Raw genomic sequence first — 22,292 nt, 5'->3', positions numbered from 1 at the left:
ATACAAGAAGAGTTTGCAGGCTGTCGCTTGTCTCGCTTTACCTTCACACTCTAAAGGAGCCTTCTTTTAGGGCCTCTTGAGAAAGAAAATATCCTCCAGCCATTTCTTCAGTGGTTTGTGCACAGTGGCATGCAGCAACCAGGCATATTGCCAGTTTTGTGGTCGGAGAAAACTGGCTCGGTGGACGCGAGACCTCACACGTGCAATTGGCATGGGGTAAGCACGGAATGGGCTCAAATAAGTCGGCCATCCCTGGCGAGACGATAATGAGACCTACAAAGAAAGGCAACACCCTTCACGGAGTGGCTGTGGAGTGGGCGCATTGAGACACCCTAAGCTGATCTAACAGGCTGCCCCACCTACTCGACGAAGGAGCAACTTTACCAAAGGACTCGGTGGGTAGGAGAGTTGGATGTATGCCTTGAAGGTTGACGTCACATTTATGCAGTGCTTTAGTTGGAAGTGCGATGGGCCTTTCCCTTGAATTAAGCTTTAACAAGGCAAAATGGCATTTTCAAGGAACCGCATAACCTGCCCATCTGCCGAGCCAAGGTGTTGGTCACTTCTTCGACCAGAATGGGGGCACGTTCTGATCTGGCTGCTGAGCAATCTTTTTGGAAAACTGCAATGTTGGGCAACACCAGCTTTTTGTTAATTACAGGAAATCAAGGCAAGTACAGTAGTTAAATTACTTCTCATAGAATGTAAACTATAACAGCTACCTTGCGAGTGATGTTTGGTTTTGAACAAACTGGTAGTTTGAACATAAGTATTTTTTTAAGTTCAACCCCAAAATATAAATGTCCCTGTAAAGATGGTTATTTATATGAGCGATTTACTTCGGTGACCACTGCTGTGCTTGGAGCAGCCAAATGTCTCACACACATCACCATTGAAACAAACAAGGCAATCAGACTGCAGGAGCTGCTAGTTTATAAACATGGTGGACGAATGTCTCGGAACCAGTTTCCTGCTTTCGTGCAACTACATTGTGGTACAGTGTGGTTGTGGAGTCGCACATCCATGGTACTCAAAGCCACAGTGGCTGCCGAAAGAAATACACACAGACGATTGGACCCGATGCTGCGCAACAAACTCGGTTTATTCCACTTCTTTCGAAGCATTTGTTTTTTGTCTAAGCGCGAAAAAGTGTAAAAAGGGGAAAATAAAGATACCTTTCCATTAGCAGGACGTCACAAAATTCCCAGCGCGGGCACTTGGACAGAGAGACGGGGGGTGGGGAGCTAATCAATAAACGCACACGTTGCTTCCTTTGCAAAACGAGGCCTTTCTCCACATTAATAAAAAAAGCCCCGACTCACTGCGTCCAACAAAACAGTGTTCTATGCCAGCACAAATGCTGGCAGCGTCAGTGTTGCTCTACAGAACCTAAAGCACTAATCTCTGAATGCCAACAACAGCTCTGAAGGAAATACGACAGCCAGACCTGAGCACCGATTGCAGGTGGACATTTCGGCTCACATGGCGGCAAACACGGGCGTGGACTACCGACTGCAAACATAAAAACACACTTGGCACGTTGAACACAAATGCAAGTGTCACGAAGCTTCTGCAATAAGCACTATAAGAACACAAAACTTTTGAGTGGCATTGCTAGCTATGCCGGGCAGAAGAACCAAAGTGTGCACCGCACTCGGAGCCCCACGACTGGGACGAAAAGGCATTGCACAGATTGCGTTATTGAAGTTCGCTCCGTCAACCGCATACCTTCAGTATGAAAACCCACATGTGTATGATACTTTCCCCACATGCGCAGCAATAAAAAAAAAAAAAAAGAAAAAATACGGACAGAAAGATGTTATATACACTGTAGGTGCTGGGCCCAAAACCCTGCTCAAGATGCAATTGAAATATACAAGGAAAGAAAGGAGAGCAGCGTTATATATACAGTACAACACGCACAGCGCCAGCCATTTGTCAAAATTACCAAAACGTCCACAAGCGTGCAAGGCACACGGAAAGTTATCCAGACCGCGTCAGCCACAAAGCCCGCCCGGTGTGCTCTGTACAGGGCCCGTGTTCCGAGCATGGCGACCGCGGGCGCTCACAACCGGGCATAGTGTAGAGAAGGCCGCTGCACGCCGGGTCCGGCCGGCGCACCCGTGTGGCAACTTGGTTCTTTAAAACCTGCGCATACACAGGCAGGCGTTTTCCTCACGACTGCACAACATGCAAAGTCAACTGCAGGCCACAAACAACAGTTTCAGCATAGCACTCCAGTTGCATAACCAAGTTTGGACAGCAGCGGTATTTTGCTAACAAACAAAACACTCCTGAACTTGTTGCCTTCCTCAGGAAGCATTCCTTGCCATCATGTGTGCGATTATGTAACACAGATTAGCAGCTTTTTGCATAGCGGAAACATTCCATAGCACAGATGTGCACCAGCTTACCGGCAGCCAATTGTGCACATCCGGTGGCCACACCTATGCCAGCGCGCGTGCGCAGGAGGCATCTCGCAAACTAATGTACGCTACTGTCAACATTAATGCAGCGTCAAAAATGCCAAACTAGCATATAAGGCATACAGTGATGTCAATGCACAGAGGGGACCTTGGACATTAAGCATATCATGTGCGGGGACTTTGAAGGGACATGAAACGCTATTTTGTAAACCCTCCCTCTCAATTCAGTGCATGCCTCTGCGCAAGAAAAACAATACAGGACATGACGCCGCATTACTGTGCCGTGCCCCGCTCATATCATTTGGGAGTGCCTAATGAGAGGGTGTGCCCACAGTCCTGTTGACGTCAATGGGAAGGAGGCAGTTACGAATGCGTGGTGAGGTGTCATCCCACTGGAGGCGTTTGCCGGGAGCACTTTTAAAAATAATTTGTAGATTATAGGCTAAATGCAGAGCTTCTAAATTTGACACGAATACTCAATATGACCACCTCTATCGATTTGCTGCTTGCTGCATTAGATTCTCATAAATATTGTTTCAAAGTCTTTTTAAGGGTCAGCACATTGACCAAAACATGTTATAAGATTATGGTAGAAATGAAAAGATCTGGTCTCATATTGTTTAGATCAAGCATTAAAATATCCAAGCAAGTAACAAGGCTCTATAATTTTAACATGGCACTGATAACCAAAAATGACTGAAGTAACATCTTGCGGCAAAACACTTGTCATTATCACTGTAGTATCCCATGTGACAACATCTTGAGAATTTTGCGAGATTTTTTTAAAGTGCTGTGTTCTCTATTATTAGAGAGTGCTCAGTTTGTTTTATTACATTCTGCACTCTCTCTAGTGTGCCCATGAGTAAAAAATACCCTCCTATCGCCTATGAGGTGCTTTTAGTGTCTGTCACTGGATACACCGCAACATTTTAAATTCCTTGGCCGAATTGGTGATCCAATAAAGCTTTTCTCGATGCACATTCCTGTGCTTTAACAGCCTTGAATGTGCAAAAACAATGGATGGTATGGATGCTACTTTGCTTTAAACAATGTCTAATTACAGTTGACTCTCGTTAAACGGTACCTCAATGGACCAGGAAAATATGTTCCGTATATCAAGAGTTTCGTTTAGGCAGAGAATAGATTCTGAATAGGCGGACTGCTCGCCGTCAGTGAATATGTGCAGCTTGGTCCCGGCAAGAGTGCGCGCAGTCGACAGTCTCTGCAGAACCAATATTTAGGCAATAATGAGAACAGTACACAGCAAGCAAATACTTTTTTCTTCTCCAGCTGTATGGACTTGAGGCCCAGCACAGTTCCATGTCCAGGGCTGTTGTTAACGAGGAACAAAACTTCCTTCCGTCGCATGAGACGGGCATCCTCATGATGAATCCATTCACTAAAAATGGCCTGCATCATCCACGCCTTGCTGTTGGCTTGATAAGAAACGGGCAAGGTCGCGACGTTAGATATTTAGATTTGCCGATCACTAGCGCCTTTAATTTGTCGCTTCCAGTCATGTTAGCACCGATGAGAACGGTCAGCCTATCCTTACTAAGCTCCCCCCCTCCGGTGTACTTCTCTCCTTTGAAAGCGAGGGATTTAGAAGGAAGCAACTAGAAAAACAGTGCTGCCTCATCTTAGATGTCCTCTGGATCGTATTGCTGCATAATTTCAGGGAGCCGTTTTGCTCGCCACTCTCTACACGCCGTCGCGTCGGCAGCAGCAGCTTCCCCTGAAACGGCATGAAACGCTAGTCTATTCCGTACCTTAAATCTAGTGAGCCATCCTTCGCTGCAGGTGAATCCTTCGATGCCGAGCTGAAGAGCGAATTCGCCCGCTTTCGCACGAATGAGTGGCCCGCTGATTGAAATTTTTTCGCTCTGGGCTCTCCGTAGCCAAAGCACGAGGCACCTCTCCATATCTTCGTGATCAGCTGTTCACAGACTTTTTCCCTCGGGGCCAAAAATATGACGTTTGGAAAGCCCCTCGCAGCTTGTCCTTATCCTGCAATATCCTCGTCAAGCTGCTCTTAGGGACGGCATACTGTGAGGTGGCAGCACCTCCTGGCCGCTCTAACCATGCTTACCAAGCTACCCGACAGATGGCCATAGTGGTCCGTCCGCCCATTGCCTCCCGTCCTGCGCTAGGGAGTGAGCCTCCAGCCGTCAAGCCAAGCGTCGGGCATTGTAACTGCGCTCTGCGCGCCTTTGTAGTCTCTTCTGTAATATGCTTACTCCTTTTGTCCTACGTTAGTGCCGTGTCTCATCCTTCAAGCCATAGCCCAGCCCTCACAATACTTTGTCGCAAGGGCCGTTTTAGTGAAGCGACCACTCTCGAAGTCGTTCATTATCTCGACCTTTATTCCAGTGGAAGCGCGTTGCACAGGCGTTTTTGTGCTGCCATCGGACTCTGATTGTGCGACAAAGCCTAATTCGACTGTGACTACCAGCGACGACAGTGAGGAAGCAGATGAAGCGATGGGCCGCAGCGTAGTGTGCGAGATGACCGGAAAACACCGCAGACGGAAACCGGGAGTAAAAAGAAAGGAGAGGTGAGGGTGGGATGTAGTGATGCGTACTGCGATGGCACTGCACATCATCAATTAGTTACGGTTTCCAGTCCGTTTTCAGTTCCGTTTACACGTTAGTCAAAAAATTTGAGTTCCGATTAACAAGATTTTTTTTACATTGGTTTAATATAAAACCAACGAATTCCAGAAAGTTTGTTCCGTTAAAGTGGCAGTTCCGTTTAACCAAATTCCGTTTATCGAGATTCTACTGTACTGTCTGGTGGGTGAGATTCATATTAGTTTTTGGTACATCACTTTTGTTGATGCACAATCATCATCACAGTTGCGGCTTATGGTTTCCAGCATTGGTCTACATAAAATCGGGCCGATGAACTGACATGAATTCACGGTAAAATGTTTCTACAGTCTTTCAACCAAACTTCTATGGAATCGACCACTTGAAACAAGAAGCTTTTCATAGTGCCGAAAAAAAAAAAAAAAAAAAGATGCTTAAAGTGCAGTGTTCTGTCCCTGCAACGTCACCGCTAAGCAATCGCGGTCGTTACCGCAATTTTTACCCCAGAGTTCATGAACATGCCTTGGCCCAAACTCGAAACCGCCCTTGAAGCCTGTTTTGTATTTCAAGAATTCGCCTCCCTCCAAGTGTTCCTCGATTGGAGGAAAAATTCGAAGGATTTCCTTGATAGCGCTGACACTACCTAGAGCCCTCCTCAACTGTCATGCCGCTTGTAAGCATGGTGAACGTCATTTTGTTTGCTCTGCGTGGAAAGCCTTCCATGAAAGTCAATACAGTATCATAACTGTACCTTGCAAAGAGCCGTGCACAAAAGCGTCTGCTGAGTGACACCTTTAACCTGCTCGACCCCAAAACTTGAGCATGCAATTTTTTCACAAATGCGCCTGTGGCTAGCCTTGCGATGTCCCTGTTGGCGACACCAATAGGTAACCATGGTCAGTTCTGTAGCTCATTACGCTTCTGCAGTGCAGGCATGTTTTCCGTTCACTGGATACCTGCGCAATGTTTCATAGCCTACCATGCACAGAGAGTGACTGCTAATAGCCCTGCACAGTGGCTTACAGTGTTTTGCTTACAGCTGAGCTATGTGAACATCTGGGCAGCATACACAGGGTGTCAAACCAAAACTGAACCTGGAACTCGAACCCAACTTCAACGAACGGGAACAAGTTAGGGAAACTGTTCCAAACCAGTTGACAAATCTGTTCAGCCCTTACTTTTCGTCGCACTAAGACAAAATTTTCTTCAGTTCTTTTCTTTCCAGACCGAAATAAGAGGTCTCACTGCACAGACTTAGCCATTGCTAGGCAGCGCAAAAATGGCACCCTATCTATGAGATCTATGGGATAACGAAAACACTATAGAAGAATGGCATGTGTGAAAACAACTGCACGCATCTGTTAATCCTAAAACACTTTACAGCTGACCAATAATAAACCTTGAGTTCATTAAGTTCTGTCTTTTACCTATCCTCTAGATATTTCGATCAGATCCATCAAGAACGAAGGTAATAATTTCCAGAGCAAAAAATAGAGCACATCAATTAAACCAGTCCATTACCAAAGAAGGCCTGAATATAGGAATAGTTGAGTCATATAAAACACTAGGTGTCACATTTAACAGTAAACTAAACTGGGACTTGTATGTTGCAGGCATATGCAAGAAATTTCTAAAGTTGTCGGACATTCTTTCCAAAGGAAATTAAGCTCAAACTATATCACGCATTATTTGCTTCACACATTTAGAACTTCAGACTCGTCTGGGGAACCCCAACAAACACTAAAATGCATAAAATCTTTATCCCACAAAAAAGTATCCTCCAGCACATTGCAAGCCTCGAATACTTCTTATTATTGACGACCTATATCATCCCTGTGTCGTGTTAGTACGAATTTCTTATGTTACTCTCACCTTATCTTTCGCGAGGCTTCTTCCATTGCCATCACATTATCAGAATGTCATGAAAGAATCATTTCAACAAGAAACTCTGAAATTTGGTTCATCCTCTGCTTCCGCACCAATTACAAAACCAGTCACTACTATCATAACTGTACCTATTTAATAATGATGAGAGATTTCCCCTTACTAGTAAATAGGTACAGTTATGATACTAAGCCCATGCTAAACCAGTTGAAGCAATTTCTGAAAAGGTCGGAATAAAAATTGCATGAACAATGCTCTGAGTGTTAGTCTTATGAAACATATTTGAAGTGGTTGTGCCTTTTTTATAACCTAATGCACTTGTTTGCCATATTTTATAGCCCCCTTCCTTTCTTTTTTAAATTTACATATTCGCTTTGGTATTTCAAATAATATGTACAACTGACAAGTGTCTGCCATTTCAAGTTGTACTGGCTGTTATGTGGGTGGAATCTGTTATGATACGTCTCAAGGATTGATTGCACTGATTTATTAGAGCTAAAACGTTTTTTTAGCTATCAAAAGAACAGTTAGCTCCAAAATTAAAAGTCGACGCTCACGCATACCTCCTGCTCCGCCACATCACTTTTTATAAGATGTAGAATGACTGCGCAGCAGAGCAGCAAACGTGCAACAATACAATCGCAAAGCTAGAACTTAGAGGTAAATGAAGATAAAAGGCAAAAATATCATTGGAGACCCCATCGGACTGTATCTTTTGGATTCCTGCCAACGCATTGTTGCTTACCGTGTCTGCCCATCCGGGAAAACAACCGCCAATCAGCGCAAGCGAGCTGGATAATGGCAAGCAGAACTCGTTCTCTCTTCTTTTTTTTTACCGGCATCAGTATGCAAACAAATTAACAAGCGTAGTAGCCAGCGTGACGCCATCCGCTCACAGCTGACACCTTTCACAGCTGCACACAATGACACGGCCGCGCCGATCATCCCAAGCTTGCCTTGTGTGCATCTGCATGCATTCTGGTGCAAAACAATGTGAGAAGAAATCCTTATGTATGTAAGCCCGGGAAATGCATTACGGGTGCAGAAATAAATACAGTAGTGCCAAGACTGTGCGGCCAGACCTTTTGGCATCGACCACATTTGACGAAGCTTGTGTGCATCCCCATATCATCATCAGCCTGACTATACCCCCCGCAGGGCGAAGGCCTCTCCTATATTCCTCCAATTAACCCAGTCCTGTGCTAGCTGCATCCACTTAACCCATGCAAACTTCTTAACCTCATCCGCCCACCTAACTTTCTGCTGCCCCTGCTACACTTTCCTTCCCTTGGAATTCAGTTTGTTACCCTAAGCGACCATCGATTATCCTTTCTTCGCTTTCTTCACATCCCCATAACTACACATTAAGTAGGCGTCACATGCACTTTAAAACCACAGGCTGGACAAAGCACCATAAATATGCCTGCCTCAGTATTCGAAAACGTTTTATGACAGGCAGCACGGCCATGAGAGACTCATCATATAATGCTTGTCGTTGCATGAACAGGGGAAGTATAATCGGGGTTCCACTGTATGTCTTTGGATGCATGGCACTGCATAGGGAGCACATTGGTCCATTCGTTTCCCAAAGAAAATATTCGTGGTCAACGAAACGCATAGCTTTTCAAGTGTATCTAAAATTGCGGCTCCCAGCTTGCTTGGAAACCGCAAGCGGCATTTGCTTCTGGAAAGTCAAATTTGTTGCTTTGGGTGCATGGCATTACAGCACACTGCACAGAAATATGCACGTTTTCACCAATTACCATTCATCCTCAGACCCTCTCAGGGCAAACGACAAGGTTAAGTGAAATTACACTAAACCTGAATAAAGATAACTAAGTCCTGTCTCAGACAATTTCTGAATGCCTACGTCATATTGTACACGACCTCTGTCATCAGCAGCGGTCGTTGCCACATGCAAAAATGTTTCCAGACATTTTTTGTTGCATACTTCTTCAGGCAGCTCACAACATACATTTTACTAGGCCGTGAATGTTGACTTCATTTGTGAACATTATTCAGAAGACCTGACATGAAAAAATGTGCCCGTGACATGTACAGGTGCGCAGTTCCCGGGCAAAATTTTGGCCTTAATCTTCTCCTCATTCGCTATTCACACTATCTTGAGTGGAGGGAGATTTCTTGGAGACCTTGTCATAGGAAACACTGAGGGCATCCATGAATCCGAACTGATCCTTGAGTGAAGTGGCTGTTTTCTCCACACGATGGAGTGGAGATAAAGCATTGAGGCTCGTTTGTGAATTTGGGTATTGCAGCACTATGCACACACTTCCTGGCATCCTCTAATGAACAATCCTGTCAAAACCACCAACAGAATTGCCACTTTAATAGACTACACTTACGCACTACATCTCACACGAATTATTCCTTGTACATCAGCTGGTAACAACCCAAAACACACACATGAATTAAACTTCCTCAAAGCCTATTACTTGTTTATGGCTATAAAACACAGACACTGGTCACCATGCATGCACTCCTTTAGTGGGTAGTCCTGGTGTACCAGGGATTTCAGGGTTACTGTTTACAAAGGATATATTTTCATTAACCCTTTTGCTGTCGGGCGTTTCTGGCCGTGACGCACCCCCAGTGTCGAATTGGTTTCAAGGAACGAGCATAGTGATTTATTTTTGATTATGATTGCTATACAAATTATATAGTCAACGAAATATGCACATTTCAGTGTTCTGCAGGTGTTGTTAATATGATCATCATTATCAGCCTGATTATAAATTAGATAAATGAGGATAATATAAAAAAAACTGCTTGATACTTCTTGGAAGTCCATATCCGAGCTTGGTTCGTATTTACAAACAAAAGAGCCATCGCTCTAGTCCGCAATCGAAGGTCCCGCGCAGTCAGCCATCCGAAATAACCGCTTGAAGGGAAGGCGCACATTCGGTGGCCCGCACAATGGAGAGAAATGGCACGTTGTGAAATCAAGGTGACAGAGGGAGATGGAAAGAGGCTAACACAACCTCATTTGCTGCTGCTAGCTGCAAGCAACGGCGCGGAAAGTGAGAGCGAAAGCAGCGATCAAGTCATGTGTCGACCTATTGGAGAGGCAACGGCTCAAGCCCCTGAACATGATGCGTCGCATCAGACATGCCAACAGAATAAAAATAAAAACCTGCAAACCTGCGGTAGATGGAAGAACAACCCTTGAACCGCACGCACGCGCAGCGAAACGCGCATGCCGCATGATCACTTAGTGCGATAGAGTAGCACGCGCGGAGCGACTACGCCCCCCAGCAAAGAAGGTGGCGGGGGTGGGCGCGGTCGCTTCATACTCTTCACTATATGCGTACCAACACAACGCAGGGCGAAAATACAAACTTGCAGAAAGATTTGACAGATATCACAGCCTGTCCAAGTGCACCAGCTCTGCACTCAGGCGCGAAGTTTTGAACGAACGATAGAGAACGTACCGGTGCATCGGTGACACTGTGGGGAATAAGTGCAAAAACGTACCGGTACATTCATGACAGCGAAAAGGTTAAAATCGAAAGTCACTGCTGCCATGCAGTGTTAGGTACCGCTTGGCATTTTCTTTCCATGAAAAATGGTATTTGTTCAACAAAGTGTGTCCATAGTGGCTGAATTCTTTCTATGGTGATGCGATTATCATGCTCCCAAGAGAAACGCAGCCTTTTGAGGTAGTTTGTACCTTCAGTGGTGGGATGACCAAAGCATGTTTTGGACCGACTCTTTGGAAAATGTGCTTTTTGGAGCAGCTAGGAGCAAGAAACGTGAGTTCTAAACCACCTATTAGCAAAAATGTAATCATTTTGGAGCAGCAATACAGTAGAACCCTTGTTGCATTCCCGGGTGCTGTGTTTCCTGCCTGCTACGTTGTTGTGAGCGAGTCCCGGCATGGATCCCATAGGGTTCCATGCATTCGAAACCCTGCTGATACGTCGCAACTTGGGCATGTTCCCACATGATACTGTAGCGTCCGAAGAAGAAGAAGTGCGATCGCTTTGACAAAGACGACGCTGCTGCCGTAACTCGTGTGCGTGCTGGTTCCACTGCTGTTGTGCTGCACTGTACCGTTGTCCTGTTGACTCGAGGTCTCTGCTGCCATCGTGTCCCTGTGTGTCAGGACGTTACATTGGTGGAACTGCTGGGTAAGGATTCTCATGCAGTACACCCAACAATGAAATTTGAGCCCAGTATTAAGTCCTGGCTGCCAGATTTTTTGGGAGTCCGCACCTGAGATCCACGCTAGCTGACGTCAGCAAGGAAAAGCGCCGCAATTTGGACTCCTCACAGAGCAGAACATATCTCGGCCTAACGTCACCATGGCCTCCTCCCAGTCGCAACAGCCTGACAATGTGGCTGCGACACGGATAGTCTACGTGCCTGTAACATCAAGGACTGTCTCCCCTTTCCGTGGCGATGGCCTGGATGACATTGAAGACTGGGTACAGCATTATGAGCGAGTTGCTCACCACAACGGGTGGACATCGGATCAATGCCTGCAGAACATTTACTTCTCACTGGAGGCACTGGCGAAGTACTGGTTCGAGAACCACGAAGCTTCGTTGACATCTTGGGAGACCTGCAAGAGCGAACTGTTACACACGTTCGCGAACCAATACCGACGACAGCATGCAGAAGAGCTACTGCAAACACGTATTCAGCGGAGAGCGTGAGAAGCTTCGTCGAGGACGTTCTGCGCTTAAGCTCTCGCGCCGACCCTAGGGTTACAGGGGAGAAAAAGGTATGCGCGTTTATGCGAGGCGTACGAAATGAGAATTTTGGTGGACTTATACGAAATCCACTGACTACAGCAGCGAGTTTTGTCACCGAAGCTACTACTATCGAGCGGGCATTGGCCACAAGGAACACAAACTGTCAGCAATTGGGTAACAACTTCCCAAACATAACGAGCCTTACCTCGCCTGGCCTAGGAGGTTTTGGCATCACCGATATTCGCGATATAATCCGCGAAGTCCTGCGAGAAGAGCTCAAGAGGATTTTTCCTGCTTCAGAGCAATGCTCCCCAACAACTATTACTACAGCCGTTCGGGAAGAAGTGCAACATGCACTTGCTTCAGAAGGAGTACCCGTTGTTGCTCTAGATACACAACCGACGGTGAGCTATGCTTCTATTGCCAGTCGGCCGTCTCCCGCCCCTCGCCAATACACCCAGGTTGAGGATCTTGGCCCTCGGTGCGGCCAATATGTGCTGCAGTATGAAGAAGCCACAGAGCCGTGAGGGCAAAGGAAGTCCAACATCTGGAGGACCGCTGACAGGCGGCCGTTGTGTTTTAACTGCGGTGAGCCGGACCACATGTATCGTCGTTGCCCTTAGAGAACTCGGCCTTCCAGGATTCTGCCAACGTGATCCGCGCCCCCGCTACGGTGAACAGCCGCAGGAGACGCAGGAGTATCTTCGAAGTCCTCCATCGTCGCCAGTGCAAGCTTCACGTCCATCGTGCTCGCCGTCACCACGTCACCAAGTTTCCCCTTCCCGCGGCTCTCGCCGTCAGAGCCTCATACCTGATAACATAGCAACATGAAAATTCGGAAGACCGCTGCGGCGGCGACCGGAGGGAGGGGGGGGGGGGGGGGCATTTTTTTTTCAGTTTACCAATTCGGAAATTATTGAGGCTGAAACATCAGAAATAGGTGAGAGTGGCAGTCCACTAGTTTATTTTGAAATTATCTCTGTAGTTGTAGGCTCGTGAAAGCCCCCGGAACCCTGGTGCTTGCAGTGGGAGGGGGGGGGGGGGGGGGGGGCGGGGCAACTTTACTTCTGAAGTGACCTGGCAGCCCAGATCATAACGTTGGCGTTGTCAGCGCAAAATGAAATGCAGTTCTCCATGGGTATATCGCGCGACTTGAGCGTGTCAAGAACGAAGTTTCCAATTTTCCACCGGTGGCCTCTCCATGGAGTTCTTGCAAACAAAGCAATCGGCTTTCGACATACCGCGAATCCTCGACGTAGTAAGTTGCCACGATGGTATACATTTGTGATGCGCTATCGTTGCTTCCATCCCCAGCGATTGCGAAAGCACAGGGTTTCAGAGACTCCAGCATTGAGCTTTTGGCGTCTGCAGCTATTTCCCCGACGATGGCAGTTGCTTTGGTACGTCCACATCCGTAGCGCTTCACGTCGTCACAGTTTGGGAACATTTTTCGAAATAAAGGTCCCGCGCTCACGCTTAGCGGCAGGTTGTGTTCGACAAGAAATCCCGTGAAGAGGCACTCTGCACAGATCACACTGTCTTCGCTGTTGTTTTGGAAGAAACTGCCGATGGTACCCTGCCCTTCTGCAGCACGAAAATAGTTCTTATGCTTTTATAAAGCGATGTGTACCTTGATGTCGTTCTTGCCGCCGTGTGCAACACTCACATCATGGGTGTACGTGGTACAGAATCCATATTTGTCACCTTTTTGGTGAACTGTCAAAGCACGGAAATTCAGTCGTGTACGATTTCCGAAATAATTGCAAGTACTTCTTCTTGGTTTTTGAAAGCGCCATCGATTGTTCCAGGAAAGACAAAGAGTAGCTCGGCGTTTCGCACTTCACTAGACAACCTTAGAAAGCCAACTGAAGCCTAGCACGGCTCGAGCCAGCCCGAGATGAGCCAATCCGGAAAATCCAATACGGCAGCGCCCATCAGTTGCTCGCGTTCGTGGTGGTGTCAGCGGCCACTACCTCGATTCAAGGTGCATGCTGGCGGCTAACTGCTCCCGCGATGATTTCCGGCATGGTTATATAATAGGACGTTATAGGATTATAGCTTAGCTATAGCGCGCAAAAAAAAAAAGAATAAAAAAAAAAAACACTCGGCTGTGGCGGCCCCTTTTTGGGAGATATGAGGTCGCGTCCGTACAATCGGGAGATGTAATCAAAATTCTGGAGACTCCTGGACAATACGGGAGAGTTGACAGGTATGAAGCCTGTGCCCTCTTCCTCGTCGGGAAAACTGAGTGTGGCGACACCTGGAGGTGGCGTTGCCGAAGTTGGCCGAAACAAAGAGCCTCCATCTAGGTTACAACGTAGCGCAACGAACGAATGCACCCTTGGAGACACAAACGAATCTGCAGTTTCCAGTAACGTCAAGATAATTATCGACGGTGATGAAGTTGCCGCTCTCGTTGACGCCGGTGCTGATTATTCGGTATTTAGTGGAGAATTTTGCCGACTGCGAAAAGTGACTACCCCGTGGGATGGCCCTTCAATACAAACCGCAGGAGGTCACCTGGTATACCCTAAGGGAAAATGCACCGCCTGCATCGAAATTCATGATGAGACCTGCCCAGCGAAATTTGTAATCTTGGAGCATTGCTTTGAAGCTGTTATTTTAGGAATAGACTTTCTTCGCGAGTATGGCGCAGTGATCGACGTGGGGCAGAACAAATTGACACTCCGGACACGTTCTGTTTTGCCAAGGCCTCATGTAGCAAGCCGAGCTGAGCTTCGAGTAGACTCCGAAAACTTAAATTTGCCGCCGCTGTCAACAGTTTTTCTTTCTGTTAGAGCCGAAACATCTGTTTGGGGCGAAGGTGTCATGGAAGGAAATGTTGAAATGCTGCTTACGAGGAAATTCGGTGTTGCGAGATGAATAGGAGACGTTAACGAAGGACGGGCCAACATCATCGTGACCAACTTTAGGAATGAGCCACAACACATGACGAAAGGGACAGTTATAGCCTACATGGAAGAAATTAGTGACGTTCACGAGGCTGCTGCCTTTTCTGAGCAAGGCTTGTCATCCGGACCACAAGAAAAACGAGAATTGCAACTGAACCTAGATAAAAGACTAGAGTTGTCCAAGACGCGCAATCTTCTCGAACTTTTACATCGATACAATGATTGTTTTGCCACGACATCCAGGGTATGCCAGACGCCTGTCGCAAAACACAGAATTATTGTAGATGGCTCAAAACATCCGATTCGCCAACCACCATACTGGGTTTCCTTGAAAGAAAGAGAGATGATACAGGAGCAAGTGCGTGAAATGCTTAACGGCGACGTCATCCAGCCTTCCAACAATCCGTGGGCTGCACCTGTGGGGCTGGTTAAAAAGAAAGACGGGTCGCTTCGGTTCTGTGTAGATTACCGGCAACTCAATAAAGTGACCAAGAAGGATGTATACCCACTGCCACGAATCGACGACACCTTCGATCGGCTCCATCACGCCCGCTATTTTTCATCGATCGATTTGAAGAGCGGATACTGGCAGAATGAAGTAGATGAGCGCGATCGGGAGAAAACTGCGTTTATAACACCAGATGGCCTCTATGAGTTTAAGGTGATGCCGTTTGGTTTATGTACTGCCTCTGCAACATTCCAACGAGTCATGAACACTGTTCTCGCCGGACTGAAGTGGCAGACCTGTCTTGTGCATTTAGGTTAATTTTTTCAAGCACCTTTGCCGACCATTTTGTGCGTCTTGAAGTGGTTCTCCAGGCTACACGAAAGGCCGGCCTCACACTCAAGCCTTCAAAATGCCGGTTCGCGTACAGCGAGTTAAAGTTTCTTGGGCATATTGTCAGCCACGCGGGCGTGAAACGTAGCGTCGTTTCCATGGCCGTCGGACAAAAAGAGTGAGAAGGTTTCTTAGTTTGTGCACCTACTTCAGAAGTTTTGTCCACAACTTCACCCAGATCACCGCGCCCCTGATCCACCCTGCAAAAGATAGTATCGCCTTTGAATGGAATGAGGAGCAAGAGTCAGCGTTCAGGCAGCTAAAACAAGCCCTTCAAACACCACCTATACTAGGCCACTTCAATCAAGCTGCCGACACTGAGCTCCACATCGACGCCAGCAACAAAGGACTGGGGGCAGTACTTGTGCAATCACAGGACAGCGCTGAGCGAGTTATTGCGTATGCTAGCCGAGCTCTTTCCAAGGCAGAGTGTAATTACTCCCCAACGGAAAAGGAGCGCCTCGCTGTCATCTGGGCAACAACAAAGTTCCCACCGTATCTGTACGACCGCCATTTTCGTGTGGTTACCAACCACCACTCATTATGTTGGTTGGCCAACCTGAAGGATCCTGCGGGGCGGCTCGCTCGATGGAGCCTTCGACTGCAGGAGTACAACATCACTACTGCATATAAATCCGGCCGAAAGCATCATGACGCTGACTGCTTGTCTCGAGCCCCCCTGGAGCTGGCGCCAGGAGACGATGATGACGCCAACAACTTTATTGCGGTCTTAAACACGGCAGATTGGCGGTTCGACAAAGACATGATCCACAGCTTGGCCAGCTAATGGCGCACCTTGAAGGAGACGACGATGTGGTACCTCGTATTCTCCTGCGTATCCTACCCACATTTAGGATTCGGAACGGCGTCCTGTACAAAAAGTACTTCGACAGCAGCCGAAGCGAGATCACGGAAGCTTGCCATGATGATCCTACAGCTGGTCACCTTGGTTACAGCCGAACACTTTCATGGATTCGCGAAAAGTATTACTGGCCCAAACTCTCTAAGTATGTGCGTCAGTACACAAGAACTTGTTGCGAGTGTCAACGGCGGAAGACACTACCCATACGTCCGGCGGGCCTTCTTCAGCCAATCGAACCGCCGAGTGCCCAGTTCCACACAATCGGAATGGATTTTCTTGGCCCATTTCCCACGTACCAGTCCAGCAACAAATACATCATAATAGCAACAGACTACCTGATGCGCTATGCGGAGTCCCGCGCAGTTCCGTCTGCGACGGCTGCGGAGGCAGCGAAATTTTTCATTGAGTGTATTGTCTTGAGGCATGGTGCACCGGCAGTTTTGATCACTGACCGAGGTACCGCATTTCTGGCACAACTTCTACAAGAGATCCTGCGTCTAAGCTGTACCAGCCACCGTCGAACTACTGTGTATCATCCTCAAACAAAAGGGCTGACGGAGAGGCTCAACAAGACGCTGGCTGATATGATCGCCATGTACGTGGACGCCGACCATAGAAATTGGGACGAGGTGTTACCTTATGTTACGTTTGCTTACAATACTGCAGTCCAGGATTCAACACGTATGTCACCGTTCCAACTGGTGCATGGCAGAAAGGTCACTACAATGCTCGATGCTATGCTGCCGCACGAGCCACCTGACGGCGTCGCCGATAATGCTCGACTAGTATGCAAGCACGCGGAGGAGGCTCGACAACTGGCACGACTAGACATACAGCACCAACAACATACCGAAACTCATCGCTACAACCTCCAGAGACGTGACGTTGATTTTCGACTAGTAATAAGGTCTGGGTTTGGACACCAGTTCACCGCCGAGACCTTTTGGAGAAACTCATGAAGCGCTACTTTGGACCCTACACGGTTATTATCCGTGTAGCATCCGCCTCGCATTCGGGAGGTACGGGCTTCGATCCCCAGTCCCTACGGGTACCCACCGGTTTCCAATGAGTACAAGATTTCCCCCGGCCTGGTGCTCAGCTCTTCTGGGGTGAAATGCTAGGGAAAAGGGGCCATGAACCAAAATGTTGGTTCATGGCAGCAGCACCTCCAAACTGAGTGAAAATTATCTCTGATGCAGTTTCTATGGTTTCTGCTACGTTGCTTCCTGTGATATCACAACTCTGAATTCTATTGGCTGACGGCCGGTTTGCTCGCGACAGTCGCTGCGACAGTGCGGTGTGCGACCAACTCATTGGAAGTCTGTCGCTGCTGCTCTGCGACGGGAGCGGCGTGCCCTTCTGTCACTGTGCGGCTGAAATCGCACTCTGCTGCGGCAAGAATCGCATCATGTGAAACGGCCTTTAGTCTTAATAGTAGTCTACTGTACGTGTAGGCATTAGAACGATTCCATCCCAAAATAAGACTACCGTATAAACTATATTATAGGTAGAGTGGGAATATAGGTCAACCACCTTACTGTGAAGTGAAAATAGAAAATAAAAATAAAGTAACAAATAGAAATGGGAAGGCACACATATACAGTAAAACCTCGTTAATCCGAATCACAAGGGACCGGCAAGTATGTCTGAGTTAACCAAGAATTTACCATGAAAAAAAAATAAAAGGCACTGGGCATACACATACCTTTATCTAATGAACAACTGCATTATTTTTTTTTTGTTTCTTCATTTGAATTTTCGCGACAACAATTTTTTTCAGTCCCATCAAATTGTATTGCGCACGCTCACTGTCGCGTGATCTGACACAAAATTCCCCCAGTACAGTGAGGGCCACGGCGGCCTCTTGCACAGTGCGACATCAAAGCAGCGGCTGCTCATGGCTTTCATCGCCAGAACAATTTCCGTCTTCATCGAGAACTTCCGATAATATGTCGTCATCGGTCAGCATGCCAGTGACAACAACATGACAGTGGCAGTCGCAATCGTTGTGGAGCACAATGGCAGCGGCAACAGGCTCTAAACACAGTCGAACAGAGCAACAGGCGCTTATTTTCATGACTCGTGTGCTGTCACCGTCGCATCACAAACAATCGGGACAAAGAAATCAGGCGTGCAGCCATCGCAACCACGGGACAGCAGTGACAGTCATTTGACAGCGAAGCACAAACAGCCTCGCCGCCCTGAAGATGATGTAGCTTCTACCTTCAAAGCGCACGGTCACCGGCACGACCTAGCCACTGCTCACATGATGCATGCATCTTACTGGAAATCCACTGTCATCAACACCACATTTCGTGCCCTTCAGCTTTTTCTTTTTTTTCCCCCACTGTTTTTCGTTTTTGCCGAGCAGCGCGCAGACCAACTCGCCTCGTGCAGGTTTCCCGCTGTCCACCTGCTGTGGATGCGCATCTGTGCTGTATCGCACGGTAACGCAGGAAAGTCGGTAGCTCTCATCGGAGTTCTCCGAGTTAACCGATGTGCGGGTAAATACCTCCGAGATAACGAGCGTCTGCCGCCATTGAACTATGCAGTCCTCCCGGGACCACGCAAGCGAGTCCGAGTTAACCGAATTGCCGAGTTAATGAGATCCGGATAACAAGGTTTCCTTGTATATGTACTACATCGGCCGTGTCCCTCACTCTAAACTTTTGAAAACCTTCGTCGAAGGACAACTTTTTGCTGCTTGCCACCTCCCAGAGTATGTCATCTAGTTCCATCAAGTGTGCTGCTTATGCAGCATTTCTTGAAAGCTGCATGTGAGCAGCTGATCTTGTCCACGGCACCACACGCTCTTCTCTGAAATGCCGAACTATCGCTGAGAGAACGGCCATGTTGCTGTTCGCTTCGGCGAACATCACTTTTTCCGGAAAGCCACTGTAAACTTCTCCACATGCCGTTATTCATTGCTAAAAAGGCATTTTATACTCTCATAGGTAGAACGAGAGTGCCCGTGAGGATAAATGCGCTTGGGAAAAAATGCTAGCAACTGCAGGATGTTGATACGGCTTTGGCTGTCCGTTCACGAGCAGGCATGCCTTGCTGCCAGACAGTGCTTCAAACTCTGCTCAAGATAGCTATAAAAGACGAGCTGTGACTTTAGCTTGCTTTCTTTGAGAAAAATCTCGACTTACATGGTAGAAGACCAGTGATGCACCAAACTGTCCGAAACGGTACGATTGGCCAAAGAGCCGAGGGCGGCAGTGGGATGATGTGGATTTATGAGAAGCAAAACCAAAACTATGCTATATTCAATTCAGGTTTGGGGAGGTCGGATGATCGCTTCACGGGTTGTACTTTGGCATGGCACCTTGTTCAAATTGACCAGTGAGGCCTCTCAAGTCCAAATTAAGAAACATCCGATGCTACCAAAGGGAGATGAGAGGACCGGAGACAAATTTTTTATTTTCGAGTGATGCAAATTAGCACACTGACTTAAAATCATCAAACAGCCAGATATAATGTTTCACTGTGATATCAGTTTTTGTTACACCATAGTTTACATGCTGCTTGGTCACGGAAAGCCTAACATAACAACACAATTAGCAGTTGCAATGCATCCCGGACTAACTGCTTACTAACAAAAAAATATATACATATGTGAGCCTAGGAAATCTGAGATTGTCTCCATACAAAGCATATGCCCAAAGTTACAACAAAAGAACAGGCATTCAAATCTGTGTATCCATTCCTGTGCTATGCTTTTCACGAGCAAGGTGATAAGCTGAAAACAAAACTTCTGAGAAACAAGCGTGCAAGTTCTAAACTAGCCTGCGTTGCCTATGAGCATTACGTTGTCTATATATTTATTTGGAGCACTCAGAATTTGTTTTCAGGTGAAAATTTTCAGAACAACAGGAAATGAGTTCTGTAGATGCCGAAAAACTAAAGTTAACTTTTTTTCCGCGTGATCTGATGCCCACTTCCCCCTTAACTTACATGGGCATCGGTCGTGCTCTTAGTTCAAATTATTTAAATTAACGGGGGTAGAAATAATGTGAATTTACTGTAAAATGGCAAGGAAAATAGAAAAGAAATAAAGTCACAATAGAATGAAAATTCTGACATTTTTTCTGCTCAGAAAAAGGGATCATAGTGTACAACACATGCAAGAAAAAAGGAGGTCTCTTTATTTGACATGACGACTTCATTAAACATGAGTGAATTTGTTTAATGGCAGCAGCCTAATTAGAAGGCTTGAATGGTAACATGTCATATGTGACGGCCCCCACATGTCATATGCGACGGCCCCCACTCTTGTCTGCAATCATACCCCTATTACGCGGGGAGTTTCAAAGGCCTTTAAAATCTCAATTGCTATTGTAAGAGAAGGGCTTGTGCTCCTGCTACATGGGCAAATCGATCAACATAGAATGGTTCGTCACAATCGTGAAGTGGCATTAACATGACCAAGGCATGACTGGCTGAGATAGTCGTAACTGGAGAATTATAGTGGTTATAGATTAGTGCTTCCCGGTGGTGTGCACACCTGCCGCATTGGGACCAATAAGTATGCCTGCACTGGTGGCCATATTCAGCTTATTAGATCATGCTAGAGCGTGTGCATGGACGGCTTGTGGAGGCAGATCACAGTATAACGGATCGCACTATGCTAAAACTCCCTATTATCATCATAAAAAAAACATTAGGAGCAGCGAAGTTCATGATTTTTAAAGATGATTTTTCTTACACAAAAGTAATTTTTTCATGGATTTCCTGAACTGTTAGATTATTCGGATTAGTATTTCTCCCAGTGCTTCCAAGTCCGAAAAATTGATCGGCAAATTGTTCCCCTTTTTAGCTTGAAATTCACTTTATTTTTCGACCAAATGGCGCATTGCGCACCCATAAGTAATGTTACTGCTTCCGAAGAGGACCATTTGTCACTTATGCTCAGTACCGACCCGAATGCAGCAATATTATACCCACATCAAAAGCAGATCATTCATAATTTCTTTCGTCTCATAGGATGATATCATTATTATGTACATGTTCTAAGGTTTTTGAGCAAATTATTTACAGCCAACTCTCGACGTTCTTGGAAAATAACATGATTGACTACAGGCAACAAGGGTTCCAAAAAGGACTTTCCACTGTAACCGCACTTCTAGAACTAATTCACGACTTATCTACAGCGATTAATGTTCAAATACAAATTGACATCATATTTACTGATTTTGAAAAAGCGTTCGAATGCATCTCACATCCTAAGCTTCTATCTAAACTTCAATCTCTATTAAAAAACAATTTGCTCCTTGTGCAGACTGAAGTTTACATTTGTAGTCGATGCCAGTGTGGTCGTATTGATGACCCGTGCTCTGATCCTGCACCTGTTCAATCGGACCTCCAACAGGGACCTGTTCTTGGCCTACTGTTCTTTTTAATCTCCATTAATGACCTAGTTCATAACCTATTCGTCAAAAAAAATATATATGCCGGCGACCGTATAATCTATCATAAGTTCATAACAGCAGACACCAGGTTCTACTCATAAGCACTCTAGCGAAGATTGGCAATGTGGTGCTCAGATTGGTAAATGACAATAAACACAAAAATAATCAGTTGCAATGACAGTAACACAGAAGCAGCAACCATTAACTGTCTTGTACTCTGAAGGTGACTACACTCTCGAAAGGGTAAACAGTTGTAAATAATTAGGCATAATCATAACATCGAATTTAAGGTGGAATGAAGATACAGTTGAACCTCAATATAACGAAGTCCTACTTGCAGCCGAAAATTTCGTTAAATCGCTATTTTCGTTACGCTGAGATTCCCAAGTTATAGCTGCCCAAATAAAGTAACAGGTTAGTGGAACACTGGTAGTAGATGGGAACTTGTAAATTATGAATTCAGGATATAAGCAAGAAATTATAGCAATAATAGTGCTGACAAGGGCACCAGATGCTATTTTGTACAGTCAACGACAGATTTTTCGGACCCTCTAGGGAACGCAAAAACATCCGAAAATTCAGGCAGTCCGAAAAAAATGAATGCATGAAAAAGACGTACCATTTTACAAATATTTCTTGGATCAAAACAGTCAAAG

General features: G+C 46.4%; 1 protein-coding gene across 2 annotated transcripts in view; it reads right to left on the bottom strand.

The window, feature by feature from the left end:
* Nucleotides 1-1,081: 1,081 nt before the first annotated feature.
* wcy (WW domain-containing adapter protein with coiled-coil wacky) overlaps nucleotides 1,082-22,292 on the bottom strand; it is a 235,541-nt gene continuing 214,330 nt past the window's right edge. For both annotated transcript variants that reach the window (XM_084591604.1, XM_084591603.1), the window contains one exon: nucleotides 1,082-2,148. The gene's annotated coding sequence lies outside the window, so the exon portion shown is untranslated. The remainder of the gene's footprint in view (nucleotides 2,149-22,292) is intronic.

Source organism: Amblyomma maculatum, chromosome 1, assembly GCF_055883805.1.
Source record: "Amblyomma maculatum isolate TAMU_Amacu chromosome 1, ASM5588380v1, whole genome shotgun sequence".
Classification (NCBI taxonomy): domain Eukaryota; kingdom Metazoa; phylum Arthropoda; class Arachnida; order Ixodida; family Ixodidae; genus Amblyomma; species Amblyomma maculatum.
Note: the sequence above shows the minus strand (reverse complement) of the source record. Positions and strands in the feature narration are given on the sequence as shown.